A 24,762-nucleotide genomic window follows, 5' to 3' on the forward strand; every position below is an offset into this window, starting at 1 on the left:
CTTTCAGCTCCATGTAGGGATTCTATGGTGCCCTTATAATCTTGGAGGTGACCACGGGTGGAGCTGGTTTGATAGGCTCCTGGTTCACTAGGATGGGAGTTATCCTAGGGTGGAGGCAGTGCATAGCTTCCATGGGCACTAGTTTTAGATGGTAAGGACTTTGAAGGGCTTGGTTGGAGCTTCGGATATTTGAAGACAAAAGGTGGAGTCAGATACCTAAGAAGGGCCGAACACTATGATGGAAGAGCAGTTTCAGGATATTGGGTTGACTCAATCTAAGAATGGGTCAACCAAGTCACAGAGTGTGCCAGAGAGAGAGGAGTCTCAGTGTTTTGGCATAGCATGAAAAGTAGGTCGACTCAGTGTCAGGCTGAGCCGACTTAGTCCAAGTGGGTCGACTCAATCCCAGCTAAGTCGACTAATTGGGAACAGAATAGAAAGTGCATCATTCAAGATTTTTACAGGTTGTTGAGAACTGGATCGACCCAATCCTAGTTGAACTGATCCAGTTCATGCAGGCTGAAGATGTACGGGAGTCTGTTTTGGTCTAGGGTCATATTTTGATCCTAAGGCTTAGGGCCTTGGTTTGTGAGGTCCTAAGGTGGCTAACTCAAGGGTTTGGATTGGGAACAAGTCCAAGGGATGAGAGTATATGAGACATAGGCTCGATGAGTTCTTTTATGTATTGGATTTAGCCAGGAGAGTTTTTCAGTTGGAGTTTATTAGGGTTTGTGTGTAAACCCTAGGGTATAAAAATCATGTATTATAACATTTTTGGTGAAATTAATACAATAATTTTTCTTCCTCAATCTCTCTCTCCTACTCTTTGTTTTGCATGCCAAAACCCTAGCCGCCATCTTCAAGAAGGAATCTTAGCAGTTGTTCCTCTTTGGTGTGTTATTGGTGTATTTTTTGTCCTGTGTACTGGAGTTTGTCTGTACAATACTTCGATCCTCTACCAAAAATCAAGAATAAATTTTTAGTCCTTTTCAAGTATTTAAAGATGTTCTTAACTGTAATCTGGTGCTCTTCACCTAAATTTGACTGATATCTACTCGAAACACTCACGGCAAGTGCTATATCAGGTCGAGTACACAATATGGCATACATGAGACTCCTTAAAGCTGAAATATAAGAGATCTTGCTCATGCATTGTGTTGGGTTTCGGTGACGCAGCAGAATATAAATTTCAAAAAATTTATATGCATTCAAGTATTGAAAATAAGTTTAATAATTAAACTAGACTATCGGAACACAAAAGTCCTAGGAACACCGTGATGATTGCAATCAAACAACATAAGCATGTATATAAGCAAAGGATCAGATGTCATATACCAACATGAAGACAATGATCTGATAATTTTGAGATCTCCACAAGACTCCAAAGTAGATGCTCTCCAATGGTGATCCACATGGAGACTAATCAGGGCCCTTCCCAATTCGATGTAGTGCTGCAGCCTTCTTCGCAAGTTCGCTGCCAATCGTCCTTATCAAGAATGGATTGCACTATTGCTTGTATACCTTCGAGATGTCTACTAGGATCACTCTAGAAATTATTTTTTAAATGATCTTATCACACAAATATCAGATTATATGTTCAACACAAGAACAATCTGATTTTAGGACAAGCATCACATGCTTTTCTTTTTTCTTATCCCTTTCTTTCTATTTTTCTCTCCTTTTTCTTCATCTTTTTCTTTTCAGATTTTTTCTATCTTTTCCTCATCTAATCCCATGACTAAAGCTCTCTGGATTGGGTTCTTATCCCTTATGAAGCACCCCTTATATATATTGGATGTATGCCCTAGAAGTCAATCTTGACTGACATATTTCATATCTTTAGGATATGATTTTGTACTTATTAGACAGTTATATTATCATTCATATCTATGTGTCCATGAATCATCCAAGAGATTAACAAGATGATGAATATATTCTCAAAGAGTTGAGAATTTGAGGTATATGTCATTGATGGTTGATTTCTAAATTGCTCCTGATCATAGGATCATCATGGGAATGTTGATTGATCCGGATAGGCTAATGTACGGATCGCTTCCTTCGGACAGATGGATCTTGAGTCTACAGTGTAGAGACATAGGAGCAAGAGTACAAGTGGTTATTAGAGAACAACTAGCACTGAGCGTGATCAACACGAGAAGTCACATGTGAAAGAATCAGATCTAGGGTTTCAGGGTTAGATCTTGAAATTTTTTCAAGATCAGACAGTGAAAGACTAAAATAAATCAAAATTTATCTTATAAAATTAAAGAATTCCTAGATCTAAGATCCTATTATATGATTATTATATGATATTAAATCAAAAATTAAAATATAAAAAGCAAGAACTACATGTTGATCATATCAACATGTTTCTATACTACATCTAATGTATGTAAAATATAATAGATCAGATCTGTTACCTTGCAAGTTAGATATTCTAACTTTGCTGATCCGGGCTTGAGGATGATGTTGTGAGCCGCATATGCGTCTGACCTCTAGGAATCATCCACACGAGCCCACAAATCATGATCAGAAGTCCTAGTCCAGAAAATCAGCACAGTATGCTAGTATTGTGCTGATCCTTCTTCGATGGTCGATCAGATGTCTCCTTCTTCTTGATTTGGACTCTTTCAAAGATGAGAAGTAGGAGAAGGAGCTTTAGATATGAGATACTCTTAGAAAACTCACAGATGGAGGAAGAGAAGAGGTAAACTCAGCAACCCTAGAAGAAGACCCTCTTCTTCTTCTCTTTGCTCTAACCCAGATATTTAGTTTTGTGTCTATTATATCTCCATGCCCTAATACTCTTTCTCCTTAGTCTTTACACACCCCAAAGGTCTCTCAATGCTCTATAATTCATAAAAATCTCAAAAAGAAATTTATCTTAAATAAAGAGATATGAAGAATTCTTGTCTAGGTCAAATACCTATTCAAAAAAAATCTAAACAGGGCAAGACAAAGGGTGCCCAACTCTTGGGTGCCCCTCCTTCTTTTTCTACCATGGACCACCAGCAAAGGTCACACAATATGTGCCATCAAAGTCATGAAAATCTCAAAAAAAAATTGAATAAAATCAGTGCCATAAGGAAAGAGTTTTGGTTTCCTAAAATTCTATCTCATAGAATTTGAAATCCAAACTAGTTCCTACTTTGACTTGGTCCACAACCACATTCCATGTAAGAGAAAAAAAATAAAAAACTTTGGGCATGCGTGAAGGCATGGGAGAGAAGGTTTTGTCACACAAAATAAGAGAGAGTGGGTGTGGGGGGGCTAAGGTGGGGCAAGGTGGAATCCTAGTCGTACTAGGATTCAAACTATGACTTGTTCAAATTTGGTTTCTCAAATCAAATCAAATCAAAATCAAATCAACCCAATTAAAATAAATATTAACCTAATTAAAACTTAATTTAATTAAATTAAATTAGATTTAAATCTAATTTAATTTTTTAATCGAATTAGAAATTAGGTTGACCCAAGTCCTAATTGAACTAGGACTAGTTTTTTCTTGCACTTGGCTTATCCAATAAACCAATTAGACTTGATCCAATCAAGTCCAAATCAAATCTAATTAAATCATATTCAATTAGATTTAATCTCAGCCTATTGGCTTAATCAAATTAAGCCAATTAGCAATCGAATTGCTAATCGATCCTCCTGTAACACTTGCACTAGGTTAAATGTCAATCGTATTTATCGTTTAACCCTAGAACGATTCTTAAACGTTGATCAACCATCAGATCAGATCATGAACTCTAATGTGTGTAACCTCATAGGTCCGAACCTAAATCGATAGCACAAAATAAATTTTTGTACCAATCAAAGTGACCATCTAGCAATGGTACCCGACGGTCGGATAGGTTGAATGTGTAGAACAACATCCTTAGAACCCATGCGGATATAGTTTCCATATAATTCATCCTCTTGACCAAAATGCTCATAGGACACCTCAGAGTTCAACTGTCAACTCTGATCAGGTTGTCCACATTGTATTTCAAAATATCAAATCCATCTGATGGATTATCCTGGCCAAGATTTTGCTAAATTGAAATACAGTGACTCATTCTTCTCTAACTCTGGGAGTGGTCAATCCCATCTTGATCACACTCCAACTTTGCAATTACTTGACTGTGCTCAGAAGTCTTTCATCACTGAATTAGAAATTCAGTTAGTCTAGTACTAAAGCACAGTGGTTGCTTGCAAGTCACTGAGGCGATCTCAGGTCTAAGGGACACTTATACCTATATCCCATCAGAGACATTCTCGACAGTAGAATGCTCTGGAGTTGGTCACGTTCAATGACGATGTACCCTTACATCTCACCTGTATGCCATACCAGTGTCTCCACACTCCTTAGTTAAAAGGACAACCAACCCATATGGCCTACAGCGATCTATGCTCGATAGAAGCTGTCATCCTTATTAACAGTCTATCATCTAATCGATAAATCTTCTTTTTATCGAACCTAAATAGTCTTAAGGACTTCATCATAACAACGGAGTTCATTAAAAATGAAAACTTATGATAAAAATATTAAAAATATATTTTATTTATTAACAAATCAATTATAATACAAGATTGCTTAACCGTCAACAGGTTGACGATTGACTTTTGGGACATATTTTCCAACAACTCCTACTTGTCCTAAAGCCACTCGGCACAGAATCTAATACCCATCTTCGACTTGTGGTTGTCGAACTCCTTTATCATCAAGGCTTTAATGAAGGGGTCGGCTAGGTTCTTCTTTTCATTGATCTTTTGAAGGTCGACGTCACCTCAATCCACGATCTCCCAGACCAGGTGGAAGCGGCACAAAATGTGCTTCGTCCGCTAGTGTGCTTTGGGTTCCTTCGCCTGAGCTATGGCACCAGTACTGTCGCAGTAGAGTAGGACCGAACCATCGAGGGAGGGTGCTACTCTGAGCTCGGTGATAAATTTTCTCAGCTACACAGCTTCTTTCACGGCATCCGATGCTGCGATGTACTCCACCTCACAAACAGAGTTTGCCACAGTATGCTGCTTGGAACTCTTCTAGCAGATGGCTCCACCATTCAGAGTAAAGATATAATCCGATATGCTTCTACTGTCATCATGGTCAGATTGAAAGGTGGAGTCTGTGAACCCCACAAGTTTCAGATCTGAGTCACCATTAAACCAACCATTGATCTTTAGTATTTCTCAAATACTTAAGGATGGCTTTAACCACTTTTTAGTGATTTTCTCCAGGATCAGATTGGTATCTACTCACTACTCCTAGTGAGTATACTACATCTGACTTTGTACATGTCATGACGTACATGACAGATCCCACGGTCGAAGCATATGGGACTCTACTCATACGCTCATTCTTTTCAGGAGTTATCGGACAATCCTTCTTAGAGAGAGAAATTTCATGGTCTATCGGTAGATAGCCCTTCTTAGAATTCTCCATGCTGAACCTCTTCAGCACAGTGACTATGTATGTGGACTGAGATAACCCAAGCATCCTTTTAGATCTATCCCTATAGATCTTCATCCCTAAGATGTAGGATGCTTTACCCAAGTCCTTCATGGAGAACTGCAATGACAACCAAAGTTTTATTCTCTGTAGTGTGGAGATGTCATTCTCGATTAAGAGAATGTGATCCATGTACAAGATAAGGAATATCACAACTGGACCATTTGCCCATTTATAGATGCAGGGCTCTTCTCCGTTCTTAACGAAGCCATATGTTTTGATCACCTTATCAAAACACATGTTCTAACTCCGAGAAGCTTGCTTCAATCCATAAATGAATCTCTGAAGCTTGCACACTTTGGACTCATCTGTGGATGTAAATCCCTCAGGTTGTATCATATACACCTCTTCGGTCAACTCTCCATTCAGAAAAACTATCTTTACATCCATCTGCCAGATCTCATAATCCAGATGGGCAGCTATTGCAAGCATTATCTGAATGGATTTGAGCATTGCCACAGGGGAGAACATCTCGTTATAGTCAATACCATAATGTTGACGATACCCCTTCATAACCAGACGAGCTTTATAGGTCTTCACCTTTTCGTCTGCACCCCTTTTCCTTTTGAAGACCCATTTACACCCAATGGGTTTAACCTCTTTAGATGGGTCAACCAATGTCCATACATCGTTGACCTTCATGGACTCCATTTTGGATTTCATGGCTTCAAGCCATTTCTCGAAATTAGGTCTCTGCATTGCATCTATATAGGTGATCGGATCCTTATCACTCTCTTCGAGTTCGATGGGATCACCATCTGAGATCAAGAAATTGAAGTATCTGTCCGGCTGATGCGGTACTCTACCAGATCATCTTAATGGTGTAGGTACATTAGGCTCTGGATCTGATCTAATCAAATCTGACTCAGGTTCAGCTATTGGTGTCGGTCCTTCTACCTGTTGAACTTCATCAAGTTCAACCTTAGAGGCAACGGTTCCTTCATCAAGGAACTCTTTTTCTAAAAAGATTGTCTTAAGGCTGATGAATACCTTTTGTTCATCAGCATGGTAGAAAAAATATCCTTTGGTTTCTTTGGGGTACCCTATGAATGTGCATTTGTCAAACCTAGGTCCAAGTTTATCTAACTAACCATTTGACATAGGCCGGGCACCCCCAGACCCTAAGGTGTGAAAGTGCTTGCTTACGTCCTGTCCATATCTCATATGGAGTCTTAATTACAGACTTACTTGGAACCCTATTTAAAGATAACAGGCCGATTCAAGTGCATATCCCCATAAGGATATCGGCAAGCTGGCAAAACCCATCATGGATCGGACCATGTCTAACAGAGTCCGATTTTTTCTTTCAGACACACCATTATACTGTGATATTCCTGAAGGTGTCCATTAGGAGAGAATCTCATTCTCTCCTAGATATGTGAGAAACTCACCAGAAAGGTATTTTCCTCCTCGATCAGATCAAAGAGTTTTAATACTCTTCTCAATTTATTTTTCTACTTCACTTCAAAATCGTTTGAACATTTTAAATGAATCCGACTTATATTTCATCAGATAGATATATCCATATCTGGATAGATCATCTATGAAAATGATAAAGTAGAAATATCCACCTCTAGCACTTGTGCTCATGGGCCCGCATACATCAGTATGTACTAGGCCCAAGAGCCCAGTAGCTCTCTCACCTTTTCCAGTAAAAGGTGATTTGGTCAATTTACCAAGAAGACAGGACTCACAAGTTGGAAGTAATTCACAATCACTGACTTCGAGGATTCTCTCTTGAGTCAACCTGTTTATCCTGTTTTTGTTTATATGACCTAGCCTACAGTGCCATAAGTAGATATCTGATATACTATCTAATCTAAGGTGCTTGCTTGCCTGTAAATAGACTATGTTAACAGGTTGTGATAACATATACACACCATTGTTCAAATGTCCACAAAAAATAGTAACACCATTCATAATGATATTATAAACTTGTTTCTTTATTAAATTTCATAATCATTTTTGTCCAGAAGATCTACAGAGATAACAATTAAAAAAAAACTGGGACAGAAATGGCAATCATTAAGAACAACAGTATGGGACTCAAATACAAGTTTCAAGATTCTTAATGCTAGAACTGGAATTGATCTTCCTTCTCCAATGTTCAGGAACCTCTCATCTTGCTCGAATCTCCTACTGATCTGTAATCCCTGCAACGAATTGCAAATATGGTAAGGGCTATCAGTATCCAATACCCAGTCAGTTATATCACAAATAGAGAAATTGCAAGGAGTTATCATATAAATACCTTGTCCAGCAACAGCTTGCTTCTTTCTCTACCTGTTCGGGTCCAGGGAGGCAATGTACTAAGGATAGTTCCTCTTCCAGTGCCCCCACTTCTTGCAAAAGAAGCATTCAGCTTGACTCTTATCGGGCTTGATCTTTCTGGTCTGGCCCTGCACTGATGTCCCAGCCTGAACTTGCACCTTCTTCACTTTATTCTTCTTGTTCTTCTTCCCTTTCTCAAAGGATTGAGAACCAGAAGATGAACCTCCCACTAAGTTCACCGACTCCTTATGGAGTTGGTGATCCTTCTCAAAGTTTTGAAGCAACCCCAATAATCTGTGGTAGTTTACTTTAGGCTTTGTCATTTTATAATGACTGAGGAATGGGAGATAAGACTTGGGCAGCGAGTTTAGTATTGTATCTTTTTCAAGCTGCTCATGCAAGGGAAAGTCGAGCTTGCTCAAACGCTCCATCAGCTCGATCATGTACAATACATGATCAGTGATAGAGGTACCATCCCGTATTTTGGCGTTGAAGATGGCACAACTAGTCTTGTGCCTCTCCATGTCATCGGGTGTGCCAAAGGCATCCTCCAACACTTGAAGCATGTCCTTTGGCTAAGCTATCTCAAATCTACGACTGAACTCATTGCTCATGGCAGCCAGCATGATGCAGCACACCATGGTCAAGTCATTGAGCCACTTCTGGTAAGTATCTCTGACTGTTCTACGTGCATTGGCAGCTGACTCTTCAGGTGCAGGATTGGTTATCACATATAGGATCCATTCATGCTCCAGGACTATCTTCAACTTTTGGTACTAGCTACCGAAGTTGGATCCCACCAAATTTTTATTGTCCAACAACGATCGGAGTGATAAGGAAGTGACCATATCTGTACAAAAAAAAATCATAACCTAATTAGTAATTGATTCATTAAACTTAAAGATTTGGACTTTAATCAAAAAGTTTCTTTCACTATTTTATTCGAATTGGTAGCTTCTACCTCCAATTCGAGGAATTACCCTAATTCCTTAGTGGGTACTAGAATCCACTTAGACTACACACAAGCCCAACTTTGGTTAACCAACCCATGTACATCTAAGGGTAGATTCATAATCAATTATTTCTCTAAATAATTTTTAGTAATTTTAATTTTGCCTCAGTCTCTAATCAGTAGGCTTTGGCCTCCATTGAAAAGGTCTGGTTAGGTCTAACCATTAACATGATCATACTTGATCGATCTAGCCAATGAATGATTAGGCCCAACTTTGGTTGGCTAACCTAACTACCATTTAGAAAGATGCAGTCAAAAAATCATATTATGAATAACAATTCCATCAGCCGATAAGCACCAGGCCTTTGGGCCTCCAATGATTATCCAATTGATGGATCTATTATCATCCACTAAATGGGAGGCTATGATCTAGTTATCACCATAACTATTTTATTTTAAGGATCTAATAATTTTAAAGAATTTAATTGATTTAGAGGAGGAGGTCAGATGAACCAGCTTATCATGATCCTCCCACTGACTTCACCAAGTCAGCTTAAGGGAGGCCATTAAAAGGGCTAGTCTAGGAGTACCTAAATCAGTCACACTGATTTACCTAACTAACATGGGTTAGTTCGAATAGTCAAGTGATCCAATCAAAATATAATTTCACCAAGAGGTCAGGTAAGTTCGATCGATGGGAGGGTCTGCCAAAGCTTGCCTTGGACACCATCAGAAATGGCTAGGTAAGCGGACTGCCAATTAAAAACTATTGGTCTGGTTTACCTTAGACACCAACTGATTTAATTAGTTTTGATTAGATCAACCTAATAGTTCGTGCTAGACCGCTTAGCCAAGAATCAAATCTATTTGGTTCTCATTAAAGACATGGACTTGATCAACTACAACTATTGTAATTGATCTAGAGAATCCTTGACCTAATCTAAGACAACAATTGATTAGATTTAGTCAATTCTCTAATTAAGTCCATCTTTAATCTAACCTTAGGTCTAACCCAATTAATGGACCTAATTCTCACTAATCCATTAACCCAATGTGTTATGGTTTGTGTCTTAGGTTCTTCAATTCACAATCCTAGAACCTAATCAAACAACTTCTTAATTCTCAATTAAGTTTTGGGCTGAGGGTTAGGGTTCGGCTTTTCGAAAATAATTTTCATATTTGTAAAATATTTTTACAATATGGTTCTACCAATCAAGTTACATGTTTTATTCATAATCAAAATATAAGTGAAATAAGTATGAAACTACTTTAGATCTATTCTAAATAGGTTCATGTAATTAAAATAATTTTAACTTTAAACTGCGTAAATTTTTCAGACAAATATATGATGGTTCTTTGTGCAAAAATTATTAACAAAGAGATTTTATTTTAGATTTAAATATTTTTTTAAATCTAATAAATTATAAATTTAATCTAGATTATATCTAATAAATTTATGATTAAAGATAGATCTACACGAACTAGGACAACCTTTACACTGTAAGGGGTAAACCTTACAATAGGACAACCTATAGTTCGTGATTGATTTAAAAATTTTAATTTTAGATTTAACAATCAGATTATAAATTAGATCTAATCTAAGAAATAATCTAAGCATGTATAAATAATCATGTAATAAACAACCTAGGCTCTGATACCAATTGAAGGAACTAGATCTAGGGTTTCAGGGTTAGATTTTGAAACTTTTTCAAGATCAGGCAGTGAAAGACTAAAATAAATTAAAATTTATCTTATAAAATTAAAAAATTTCTAGATCTAAAATCTTATTACATAATTATTATATAATATTAAATTAAAAATTAAAATATAAAAAGAAAGAACTATATGTTGATCATATCAACATGTTTCTATACTACATCTAATGTATGTAAAATATAATAGATCAGATCTATTATCTTGCAAGTTAGATGTTCTAACTTTACTGATCCAGGATTGAGAATGATGTTGTGAGCCACACATACATCCAGTCTCTAGGAGTCATCTACATGAGCCCACGAATTACAATCAGAAGTCCTGATCTAGAAAATCAGCACAGTATGCTAGTACTGTGCTGATCCTTCTTCGATGGTCGATCAGATGCCTCCTTCTTCTTGATTTAGACTCTTTCAAAGATGAGTAGTAGGAAAAAGAGTTTTAGATATGAGATACTCTCAAAAAACTCACAGATGGAGGAAGGAAAGAGGTAAACTCAGCAACCCTTGAAGAAGACCCTCTTCTTCTTCTCTTTGCTCTAACCCAAATACTTAGTTTTGTGTCTATTATATCTCCACACCCCAACACTCTTTCTCATTGATTTTTACATGCCTCTAAGGTCTCTCAATGCTCTATAATTCATAAAAATCTCAAGAATAAATTCATCTTAAATAAAGAGATATGAAGAATCTTTGTCTAGGTCAAATACCTATTCAAGAAAAATCCAAATAGGGCAAGACAAGGGGTGCCCAACTCTTGGGTGCTCCCTCCTTCTTTTTCTACCATGGACCATCAGAAAAGGGCACACAATATGTGCCATAAAAGTCACAAAATTTTTAGAAAAAATCTAGGTAAAATCAGTGCCATAAGGAAAGAGTTTTGGTTTCCTAAAATTCTATCTCATAGAATTTGAAATCCAAACTAATTCTTACTTTGACTTGGTCCACAACCACATTCCATGTAAGAGAGAAAGAGTGAAAAGCTTTGGGCATGCATGAAGACCTGGGAGAGAAGGTTTTGTCATACAAAATAAGAGAGAGTGGGAGTGGGGGGCTAAGGTGGCACAAGGTGGAATCCAAGTCTTACTAGGATTCGATCTATGATTTGTTCAAATTTGGTTTCTCAAATCAAAACAAACCAAAACTAAATTAACCCAATTAAAATAAATTTTAACCCAATTAAGAACCTAATTTAATCAGATTAAATTAGATTTAAATCTAATTTAATTTTTTAATCGAATTAGAAATTAGGTTGACCCAAGTCCTAATTGAATCAGGACTAATTTTTTCTTGCACTTGGCTTATCCAATAAACCAATTGAACTTGATCCAATCAAGTCCAAACTAAATTTAATTAAATTATATTCAACTAGACTTAATCTCAGCCTATTGGCTTAATCAAATTAAGCCAATTAGCAATCAAATTGCTAATCAATCCTCCTGCAACATTTGCACTAGGTTAAATGTCAATTGTATTGATCGTTTAATCCTAGAACGATTCTTAATCGTTGATCAACCATCTGATCGGATTGTGAACTCTAATGTGTGTGACCTCATAGGTTCAAACCTAAGTCAGTAGCATAAGAATAAATTTCTGTACCAATCGAAGTGACCATCTAGCAATAGCACCCGACGGCAAGATATGTCGAATGTATAAAACAACATCCTTAGAATCCATGCGGATATAGTTTCTATATAATTCATCTCCTTGACCAAAATGCTCATAGGACACCTCAGAGTTCAACTGTCAACTCTGATCAGGTTGTCCACATTGTATTTCAAAATATCAAATCCATCTGATCGATTAGCCTGACCAAGGTTTTACTAAATTGAAATACAGTGACTCATTCTTCTCCAACTCTTGGAGTGGTCAATCCCATCTTGATCACACTCTGACTTCGTAAGTACTTGACTGTGCCCAGAAGCCTTCCGTCACTAAATTAAAAATTCAGTTAGTCTAGTACCAAAGCACAGTGAGTTGCTTGCAAGTCACTGAGGCAATCTTAGGTCTAAGGGATACTTATACCTATATCCCATCAGAGACATTCTCGACAATAGAATGCTCTGGAGTTGGTCACGTTCAATGACGAAGTACCCTTACATCTCATATGTATGCCATACCAGTGTCTCCATACTCCTTGGTTAAGAGGACAACCAACTCATATGGCTTACAGCAACCTATGCTCGATAGAAGCTGTCGTCCTTATTAACAGTCTATCATTTGGTCGTGAACAATTTTAAAGACTAATCGATAAATCCTCTCTTTATCGAACCTAAATAGTCTTAAGGACTTCATCACAACAACAGAGTTCATTAGAAGATGAAAACTTATGATGAAAATATCAAAAATATATTTTATTTATTAATAAATTAATTACAATACAAGGTTGCTCAATCGTCAACAGGTTGATGATTGGCTTTTGAGATATATTTCTCAACAATATGGATGTCTGCTCACTCGTTAGTGACTTTCTCGATGCTGCAGTTGTATGACTGGTCCTTTGATCTGAGATGACTCTATTGCTTGCAGTGAGGCTGCTGGAGTTTGACTGACATATCAATATGGATCTTAAGAAGCCCTTGTAGTGGATGTTAGCGATAGTTGGTCCACTGTAAGAGTGGAGTGTGCATCAAGATGGGATCTGTCGATCCTAGCAGAAGGGAGTAGTCCTATGAGATTTAAGAGGCTGAGTCTTTAAGTCTATAGCCATAGCAGTGTGATTGATGGAAAAGAATTTTCATAGAATCACATTTGGACTTAAGCTGATTGAATCTATCATATGATCGATGTTGAGGTTTGACGATTTATCCATGATCTGCCATCTAGTTGGGACTCATGATAGAGGGACTGAATCATACGTTAACTACACCTAGAGATTTATTTCAGTTCTACTGAGTTGTCACTACATACTGCTAGGTGTCACTAGTAGATTGTGAGAGCTCACTAGGATTATTCTGGATCGACAATCCTCATTGAGTTAGAGTAGAATTATTCTGACCCATTGAAAAGAGTTTCAATGATATAATGATAAAGATCATTGTATGTCTCACTATCATATAGAATTGAACCTATGAGGTCACACAACAAAAGAATTAAGCCTGGAATAAGTAATTGAGCTTATGAAGTGTCAATTGGATTTAGAGAAATCCATTGGGTTCATGGTAACTTTGCTACCATATAGTTGGACCCAATTTCTCTTTTTGTTGGGATTACTTATTTGATAAGTTAATTCTAACTTAATTACTTACTAATAACCTACATGAATAAGATTCATGAGACTTCAATTATTGAGTATCTAAGATTATGGATCACATAAATTAAGGGTGCAAGTTCCTTATGAATCTCCTTGATAGTTATTATGGGGCGCCACTTTGATTTGATCAATTTGGACGTGTCCATTGATTAGAGGACCTTTTATTTTCATATGGAGCATCTCTTGGATGTATTTTGAGGTATCTATTTATGGATGCAAGGGCTCCAATTATTGGTGCCTAATGGGCTTTCTAATATAAGTTGGATAACTTAAGTTAATAGGAATCCTAATGCAAGTAGGACTTATATTATGAGATTGAATAGAATTTAATCCTTATGCCTATTTAAAGAGACCTCCCCTAAGATCTCTAAAGCATCAAAACTAGCAGCCTCTCACACCCAAAGGCTCTCTCCACGCCCTCTCTTCCTCTCCCTTTCTCTCCTCTTGGGTGTTCTATACACCCCTTCCTTAGGATGCACATCCCAAGGAGTTTCATGTCCAAAGGAGATTGGGTGTCTCTTCCTTACTGGTTTCTAACATCTGGCAGCAGCACATAGTAAGAAAAAATTCTAGAGAAGAAGAGAAGAAGAAGATCAAAGAGAAAGATCAAGTGTTGATCGCGATCCAAGCTTCGTTCAGATTCAGCAAGCTAAATTTTGGAGAATCAAAATTCAGATTAAAGAGGACTGTTTCAAGCTGATTCTAAGTGTATACTCGTAGAGACTAGATATTTGTATGGCTAATAGAGAGTCTTATCTCTTTCAGATTTAGATTTGAAGAAAGAGATTGCGAAATAGGTATGTGATTGATCACAATCTAAATTTCAGCATATATCAATTTCAGCATATGAAATAGATCCATGTGATTTTATATTTTTGTGCATGTAAAATTTAGATTAAAAGTATTTTAATCTTATTCTCCACTATGATATTTAAAAAATAAAAATTTTAAAATACATATGCATGCACCAAACCTCGAATTCCAACAATATAAGGTATGAAGGGGCGCCACAAATATTTCCAAGGGGTGCCAACTCTTGGCATCCCATATTCCTTACATGCTAATAATTAATTTTTTACATGAAAATGAAAGAAGCATGGCATGGAATAAGAAGTGTTTTATCTGCAGAAGGACTCCTCTATGTAGAAAAATCTGAATGCCATCTGATGGTGTGTGGATAAGGGAATGCATGAGAAACCAAGAGTCTAAAATGAAATGGACTCTTCCATATTCAATGCACAAAAGGATATGACGTCCCATTTAATTTGGCATGTGAATTTCTTCCTAGAGAAGGACTCTTCCTACTCTTTCATGTCCACATATCCCAAAGCACCATCTAATGGCGTACAAAACAAAGGGACGTGCGAAATATGGTAAGAAAATTAAGAGGAGTATGAAAGAAGGACTCCTCTTCTTAAATGCCTAAAATAAATGTGACGCCATCTTTTTTCTTGCATGTGGTTTTGGCATAGAGAAGGTTGATTCTATATGGAACTCTTTCATAAAAATCAGATCAACCACCTAACAACTAGATGGTTCAAATCCAATCACATTAGGTTAAGGCAACAAGTCAAGGGTTAGCACAAACACCTTTGCACTGAACCCATTGGATTTATAATAAATCCACATAGATTGGATCAAGACTAAATCTCTATTATGTGTGATCCATTGGGTTCCAAATCTACTCGGCAGTGGATCCAGACTCTTGACATAATCCTAATCTGATTAGATTAGGTCAGCTCAAGAGTCCCAATTAACTAAGACTCTTCTTAATTAATTCTTAAATTAATTTTTTTAATTCTGATGAGTCCATAAGTTAAGATTGATGTCTAAAAATGTGTCATAATTATTTGAAAGATTTAAAATTTGATAGAAATATCAAAATTATCCTTCTGTGATGAGTTACCATGCAATTTAATTCTTCGATCACACAACATGCCAGATAGGTCATGGGCATGAAATCATGTTCAGTCTAAATATCTATCTATATGTATCTCGATCTAATGATGATGACTCGATTGATGAACCAATAGAAATTTTTTCTATTGTTCATCCCTGCTCTGATCAAAGACTCTCAGAGTCATCATTTTATGAGATCACATAGGATGTTCTCTCCTCTTACAAGAAGTGATTGATTTCTTATTGATCACTCACAACCTTCATGTACACTTCACCATATCTAGAATATCCTATACACATCTTAAAATAGCATGCTAGGGAATAAACCAAAGTAAGGATCCATATACACAAGATACCATGGTGATCTCAGGTCAAAGGATCACATGCACCACTCTCACTGGAGAACCATCTGTCGACATGCTGTAAGGCTCCATCAGATGTTCTTTCTGTGGATTAGTTCAGTAAACTCATTCTCTAATAAGCATCTACATCCTTATATTAGTGTCACCACACAAGTGATTGTTGAAGAAAAATGAGTAGTTCAAAGCATGTATTTTTAAAATTTTACAGCAGAATAATAAAAGATTAAACACTTTAATATTCTAATCATACCTTAGATCAGACCTAAACTACCATTAAAGATATATGATATAAAAAATTTATATATAAATCTGATATAAAATAGAAAACTACATCGATCACATCGATGCTCTGAATCTGATCTAACCTTTAGTGAAGGAACCAGATCTAGGATTTCAGGGTTAAATCTTGAAACTTTTTCAAAATCATACAGCGGAAGACTAAAATAAATCAAAATTTATTTTTTAAAATCAAAAAATTCCTAGATCTAAGATTCTATTACATGATTATTACATAGCATTAAATTAAAAATTAAAATATATATATACAGCATGAACTACATGTTGATCATATCAACATGTTTCTATACTATATCTAATGTATGTATTATACAATAGATCAGATCTATTACCTTGCAAGTTAGACATTCTAACCTTGTTGATCTGGGTTTGAGGATGATGTTGTAAGCTACACATGCATCCGGCCTTTAGGAGTCATCCACACGAGCCCACGAATCTCGATCAAAAGTCCTGCTTCAGGAAATCAGCATAGTATGCTAGTACTGCGCTGATCCTTCTTTGATGGTTGATCAGGTGCCTCCTTCTTCTTGATTTGGACTCTTCCAAAGATGGAAAGTAGGAGGAGGAGTTTTAGATCTGAGATGCTCTCAGAAAACTCAAGATGGAGGGAGGAAAGATATGAAAACAAAATAACCCTAGAAGAAGACCCTCTTCTTCTTCTCGTTTCTCTCTCTAGACACCCTATCTTGTGTCTATTATATCTCCATGACCCAAAGGTATTTATCTCTGATTTTTAAATGGCCCAAAGGTCTTTTAAATTTCTATCTTCTCCAAAAATTTTATAAAGAAACTCATTTTATATAGAGAGATATGATAGAGTCTTTGTCTAGGTCAAATACTTAGTCAAGGCTTATCCAAACATGGCAAGATAAGGGGCGCCCAACTCTTGAGCACCCCCTCCTCATTTTTGTGCATGGATCACTAGCAAAGGGTATACAATATGTACCCTAAAAGCCATAAAAATTTTTAAAAAAAATTTAGATAAATTTGGTGCAAAATTGAAAGAGTTTTGGATTTCTAAAACTCTATCTCATAGAATTCGAAATCTAAACTTATTCCTCTTTAATTTGATCCAAACCACCTTCTATGTAAGAAAGAAGAGAGAAAACCTTTTGTGAATGTGGGAGAGACCTGGGAGAGGGCTTTTGTCACACAAAATAAGAGGAGATTGGCATTGAATGAGAGAGAGGACATGGGGAAGGCTTATGTGGCGCAAGGTGGAATCCTAGTCTTACTAGGATTCTGTCTTATGACTTGTTTTAATTTAGTTTCGCAAATCAAATCAAATCAAAATTAAATCAACCTAATTAAAATAGGTCTTAACCCAACTAAGAACCTAATTTAATCAGATTAAATTAGATTTAAATCTGATTTAATTTTCTAATCAAATTAGAAATTAGATTGACCCAAGTCCTAGTTGAACTAAGACTAGTTTTTTCTTGCACCTGGCTTATCCAATAAACTAATTGGACTTGATCCAATCAAGCCTAAAATAAATTTAATTAAATTATATTTAATTAGACTTAATCTTAACCCATTGGCTTAATCAAATTAAGCTAATTAGCAATCGAATTGCTAATCGATCCTCCTGCAACACCTGCACTGGGTTAAATGTCAATCGTATTGATCATTTAACCCTAGAATGATTCTTAATCATTGATCAACCATCCGATCGGATTATGAACTCTAATGTGTGTGACCTCATGGTCCAAACCTAAGCCGGTAGCACAGGAACAAATTCCTGAACCAATCGAAGTGACCATCTAGCAATGGTACCCGACGACCGGATAGGTCAAATGTGTATAACAACATCTTTAGAACCCATATGGATATAGTTTTCATATAATTTATCTCCTTGACCAAATGGATCATAAGACTGTAGGAACCAGATCTAGGGTTTCAGGGTTAGATCTTGAAATTTTTTCAAGATCATACAGCGGAAGACTAAAATAAATCAAAATTTATTTTTTAAAATTAGAGAATCTCTAGATCTAAGATCCTATTACATGATTATTACATAGTGTTAAATTAAAAATTAAAATATATAAATATAGCATAAACTACATGTTGATCATATCAACATGTTTCTATACTACATCTAATATATGTATTAAACAATAGATCAGATCTTTTACCTTGCAAGTTAGACGTTCTAACCTCGCTGATTTGGGCTTAAGGATGATGTTGCAAGCCACACATGCATCCGGCCTCTAGGAGTCATCCACACGAGCCCACGAATCTCGATCAGAAGTCCTGCTTCAGGAAATCAGCACAGTATGCTAGTACTGCGCTGATCCTTCTTTGATGGTTGATCAGGTGCCTCCTTCTTCTTGATTTGGACTCTTTCAAAGATGAAAAGTAAAAGGAGGAGTTTCAGATCTGAGACGCTCTTAGGAAACTCAAGATGGAGGGAGGAAAGATATGAAAATAAATAACCCTAGAAGAAGACCCTCTTCTTCTTCTCATTTCTCTCTCTAGACACCCTAACTTGTATCTTTTATATCTCCACGATCCAAAGGTCTTTCTCTCTAATTTTTGGATGGATCAAAGGTCTTTCAAATCTCTATCTTCTTCAAAAATTTTATGAAGAAAATCATCTTATATAGAGAGATATGATAGAGTCCTTGTCTAGGTCCAATACCTAGTCAAGGCTTATCCAAACATGGCAAGTTAAGGGGCGCCCAACTCTTAAGCACCTCCTCCATATTTTCATGAATAGATTACTAGCAAAGGGTGCACAATGTATACCTTAAAAGCCATGAAAATTTCAAAAAAAAATTGGATAAATTCGGTGCAAAATTGAAAGAGTTTTGGATTTCTAAAACTCTATCTCATAGAATTCGAAATCCAAACTTATTCCTTTTTGATTTGATCCAAACCACCTTCCATGTAAGAAAGAAGAGAGGAGACCTTTTTTGAACATGGGAGAGACCTGGGAAAGGGCTTTTGTCGCATAAAATAAGAGGAGATTGGCGTTGAATGAGAGAGAGGGCGTGGGAAAGGCTTATGTGGTGCAAGGTGGAATCCTAGGCTTATGTGGTGCAAGGTGGAATCCTAGTCTTACTAGGATTCTATCTTATGACTTATTTTAATTTGGTTTCCCAAACCAAATCAAACCAAAATTAGATAAACCCAATTAAAATAGGACTTAACTCAATTAAAAACTTAATTTAATCAGATTAAATTAGATTTAAATCTGATTTAATTTTCTAATCAAATTAGAAATTAGATTGACCCAAGTCCTAGTTGAACTAGGACTAGTTTTTCCTTGCACTTGGCTTATCCAATAAACCAATTGAACTTGATCCAATCAAGTCCAAATCAAATTTAATTAAATTATATTTAATTAGACTTAATCTCAGCCCATTGGCTTAATCAAATTAAGCCAATTAGCAATCGAATTGCTAATTGATCCTCCTACAACACTTGCACTAGGTTAAATGCCAATCGTATTGATCATTTAACCCTAGAACGATTCTTAATCATTGATCAACCATCCGATCGGATCATGAACTCTAATGTGTATGATCTCATAGGTCCGAACGTAAGCCGATAGTACAGGAATAAATTTTTGTACCAATCGAAGTGACCATCTAGCAATGATACCCGACGATCGGATAGGTCGAATGTGTAGAACAACATCCTTAGAACCCATGCGGATATAGTTTTCATATAATTCATCTCCTTGACCAAAATGATCATAGGACACCCCAGAGTTCAACTGTCAACTCTGATCAGGTTGTCCATATTGTATTTCAAAATATCAAATCCATCTGATGGATTATCCTGATCAAGGTTTTGCTAAATTGAAATACAGCGACTCATTCTTCTCCAACTCTTAGAGTGGTCAATCCCATCTCGATCACACTCTGACTTCGCAAGTACTTGACTGTGCCCAGAAGCCTTCCGTCCCTGAATTAGAAATTCAGTTAGTCCAGTACCAAAGCACAGTGAGTTGCTTGTAAGTCACTGAGGCGATCTCAAGTCTAAGGGACACTTATACCTATATCCCATCAGAGACATTCTCGACAGCAGAATGCTCTGGAGTTAGTCATGTTCAATGATGATGTACCCTTACATCTCACCTGTATGCCATACCAGTGTCTCCACACTCCTTGGTTAAGAGGACAACTAACCCATATGGCCTACAGCGACCTTTGCTCGATAGAAGCTGTCGTCCTTATTAACAGCCTATCATTTGGTCGTGAACAGTTTTAAGGACTAATCGATAAATCCTTTCTTTATCGAACTTAAATAGTCCTAAGAACTTCATCATAACAACGGAGTTCATTAGAAGATAAAAGCTTACGATGAAGATGCCAAATATATTTTATTTATTAACAAATCAATTATAATACTTGGTTGCTCAACTGTCAACAGCTTGACGATTGACTTTTTGGGACACATTTTCCAACAAGAACACCCCAGAGTTCTACTGTCAACTCTGATCAGGTTGTCCACATTGTATTTCAAAATATCAAATCCATCTGATGGATTACCCTGGCCAAAGTTTTGCTAAATTGAAATACAGCGACTCATTCTTCTCCAACTCTTGGAGTGGTCAATCCCATCTCGATCACACTCTGACTTCATAAGTACTTGACTGTGCCCAGAAGCCTTTCGTCTCTGAATTAGAAATTCAGTTAGTCCAGTACCATAGCACAGTGAGTTGCTTGCAAGTCACTGAGGCGATCTCAGATCTAAGGGATACTTATACCTATATCCCATCAGAGACATTCTCGACAGCAGAATACTCTGAAGTTGGTCACATTCAATGATGATGTACCAGTACACCTCACCTGTATGCCATACTAGTGTCTCCACACTCTTTGGTTAAGAGGACAACTAACCCATATGGCCTACAGCGACCTATGCTCGATAGAAGCTGTCGTCCTTATTAACAGCCTATCATTTGGTCGTGAACTGTTTTAAAGACTAATCGATAAATCCTCTCTTTATCGAATCTATATAGTCCTAAGGACTTCATCATAGCAACAGAGTTCATTAGAAGATGAAAGCTTATGATGAAAATGCTAAATATATTTTATTTATTAACAGATCAATTACAATATTTGGTTGCTCAACCGTCAACAGCTTGATGATTGGCTTTTTGGGACACATTTTCCAACAACTCCCACTTGTCCTAAAGTCACTCGGTATAGTATCTAATACCCATCTTTGACTTGTGGTTGTCGAACTCCTTTATTGCCAGGACTTTAGTGAAGGGGTCGGTCAGGTTCTCCTTTCCATCGATCTTCTGAAGGTCGACGTCACCTCGATCCACGATCTCTCAGACCAGGTGGAAGCGGCGCAAGATGTGCTTCGTTCGTTGATGTGCTTTGGGTTCCTTCGCCTGAGCTATGGCACCAGTGCTGTCACTTAGAGCAGGACCAGACCATCGAGAGAGGGTGCTACTCCGAGCTCATTGATGAATTTTCTCAGCCACACAGTTTCTTCGCGGCATCCGATGCTGTGATGTACTCCACTTCACAAACAAAGTCCGCCATAGTATGCTGCTTGGAACTCTTCCAGAAGATGGCTCCACCATTCAGAGTAAAGATATAACCCGACACCCTCCTACTGTCATCATGGTCAGATTGAAAGCTAGAGTCTGTGAACCCCACAAGTTTCAGATCTGACTCGTCATAAACCAACCATTGGTCCTTAGTATTTCTCAAATATTTAAGGATGGCTTTAACCACTTTCCAGTGATTTTCTCCAGGATCAGATTGGTATCTACTCACTACTCCTAGTGAGTATGTCACATCTGGTCTTGTACATGTCATGGCGTACATGATAGATCCCACGACTGAAGCATATGGGACTCTACTCATACGCTCTCTCTCTTTAGGAGTTGTCAGACAATCCTTCTTAGAGAGAAAAATTTCATGGCCTATCGGTAGATAGCCCTTCTTGAAATTCTCCATGCTGAACCTCTTCAGTACAGTGTCTATGTACATGGACTGGGATAACCCAAGCATTCTTTTAGATCTATCCCTATAGATCTTCATCCCTAGGATGTAGGATGCTTCACCCAAATCCTTCATGGAGAACTGTGATGACAACCAAACTTTTATTCCCTGTAGTGCGGGGATGTCATTCTGATTAGGAGAATGTCATCCACGTACAAGACAAGGAATACCACAACTGGACCATTTGCCCATTTATAGATGCAGGGCTCTTCTCCATTCTTAATGAAGCCATATGTTTTGATCACCTTATCAAAATGCATGTTCCAACTCTGAGAAGCTTGCTTCAATCCATAAATGGATCTCTGAAGCTTGCACACTTTGGACTCATCTGTGGATGTAAACCCCTCAGGTTGTATCATATACACCTCTTCGGTCAGCTCTCCATTCAGGAAAGCTGTCTTTACATCCATCTGCCAGATCTCATAATCCAGATGGGCAGCTATTGCAAGCATTATCTGAATGGATTTGAGCATTGCCACAGGGGAAAATATCTTGTCATAGTCAATACCATAATGTTGACGATACCCCTTGACGACCAGATGGGCTTTATAGGTCTCCACCTTTCCGTCTGCGCCCCTCTTCCTTTTGAAGACCCATTTACACCCAATGGGTTTAACCCCTTCAGGTGGGTCAACCAATGTCAATACATCGTTGACCTTCATGGACTCCATTTCGAATTTTATGGCTTCAAGCTATTTCTCGAAATCAGGTCTCTGCATTGCATCCATATAGGTGATCGGATCCTCATTATTCTCATCAAGTTCGATGGGATCACCATCCCGGATCAAAAAACCGTAGTATCTGTCCGGCTGATGCGGTACTCTACCGGATCATCTTAATGGTGCAGGTACATTGGGCTTCAGATCTGATCTAATCATATCCGACTTAGGTTCAGCTATTGGTGTCGGTTCTTCTACCTGTTGAACTTCATCAAGTTCAACCTTAGAGGCAACGGTTCCTTCACCAAGGAACTCTTTTTCTAAAAAAATTGCCTTAAGACTGACGAACACCTTTTGTTCATCAGTATGGTAGAAAAAATATCTTTTTGTCTCTTTGGGGTACCCTATGAATGAGTATTTGTCAGACCTAGGTCCAAGTTTGTCTGTGACTAATCATTTGACATAGGCCGGGCACCCCCAGACTCTAAGGTGTGAAAGTGCTGGCTTACGTCCTGTCCATATCTCATATGGAGTCTTAATTACAAACTTACTTGGAACCCTATTTAACAGATAATAGGTCGATTCGAGTGCATATCCCAGAAGGATATCGACAAGCTAGCAAAACCCATTATGGATCGGACCATATCTAACAGAGTCCGATTCCTCCTTTCAGACACACCATTATGCTGTGGTGTTTCTGGAGGAGTCCATTGGGAGAGAATCCCATTCTCTCCTAGATATGTGAGAAACTCACTAGAAATATATTCTCCTCCTCGATCAGATCGAAGAGTTTTAATACTCTTCCCAGTTTATTTTTCTACTTCACTTCGAAATCGTTTGAACATTTCAAATGGATCCGACTTATGTTTCCTCAGATAGACATATCCATATCAGGATAGGTCATCCGTGAAATTTATGATGTAGAAATATCCACCTCTAGCACTGGTGCTCATGGGCCTGCAAACATCAGTATATACTAGGCCCAAGAGCTCAGTAGCTCTCTCATCTTTTCTAGTAAAAGGTGACTTGATCATTTTACCAAGAAGACAGGACTCACAGGTTGGAAGTGATTCACAATCACTGACTTCGAAGATTTCCTCTTGAGTCAACCTGTTTATTCTGTTCTTGTTTATATGACCTAGCCTCCAATGCCATAAGTAGATATCTGACACACTATCTAATCTAGGGTGCTTGCCAGTAGAATAGACTCTTATCAGGCTTGATCTTTCTGGTCTGGCTCTGCACTGATGTCCTAGCCTGAACTTGCACCTTCTTCACTTTCTTCTTCTTATTCTTCTTCCCTTTCTTAAAGGGTCGAGAACCAGAAGACGAACCTCCCACTAAGTTCACCGACTCCTTGAGGAGTTGGTGATCCTTTTCAAAGTTCTGAAGCAACCCCAGTAACCCGTGGTAGTTTACTTCAGACTTTGTCATTCTATAATGAGTGAGGAATGGGAGATAAGACTTGGGCAGCAAGTTCAGTATTGCATCTTTCCCAAGCTGCTCATGCAAGGGAAAGCCGAGCTTGCTCAATCGTTCCATCAGCTCGATCATGTACAATACATGATCAGTGATAGAGGCACCATCTTGCATTTTGGTGTTGAAGATGGCACAACTAGTCTTGTGCCTCTCTACGTCATCGGGTGTATCAAAGGCATCCTCCAACACTTGAAGCATGTCTTTTGACTGAGCCATCTCGAATCTGCGACTGAACTCGTCGCTCATGGTAGCCAGCATGATACAACGCACTGTGGTCGATCACTGAGCCACTTCTGGTAAGTATCTCTGACTGTTCCACGTACATTGGCAGCTGGCTCCTCAGGTACAGGATCCATTATCACATATAGGATCCGTTCATGCTCTAGGACTATCTTCAACTTTCGATACCAGC

This window comes from Elaeis guineensis, chromosome 9 (genome assembly GCF_000442705.2).
Source record: "Elaeis guineensis isolate ETL-2024a chromosome 9, EG11, whole genome shotgun sequence".
NCBI classification, from domain to species: Eukaryota; Viridiplantae; Streptophyta; class Magnoliopsida; order Arecales; family Arecaceae; genus Elaeis; species Elaeis guineensis.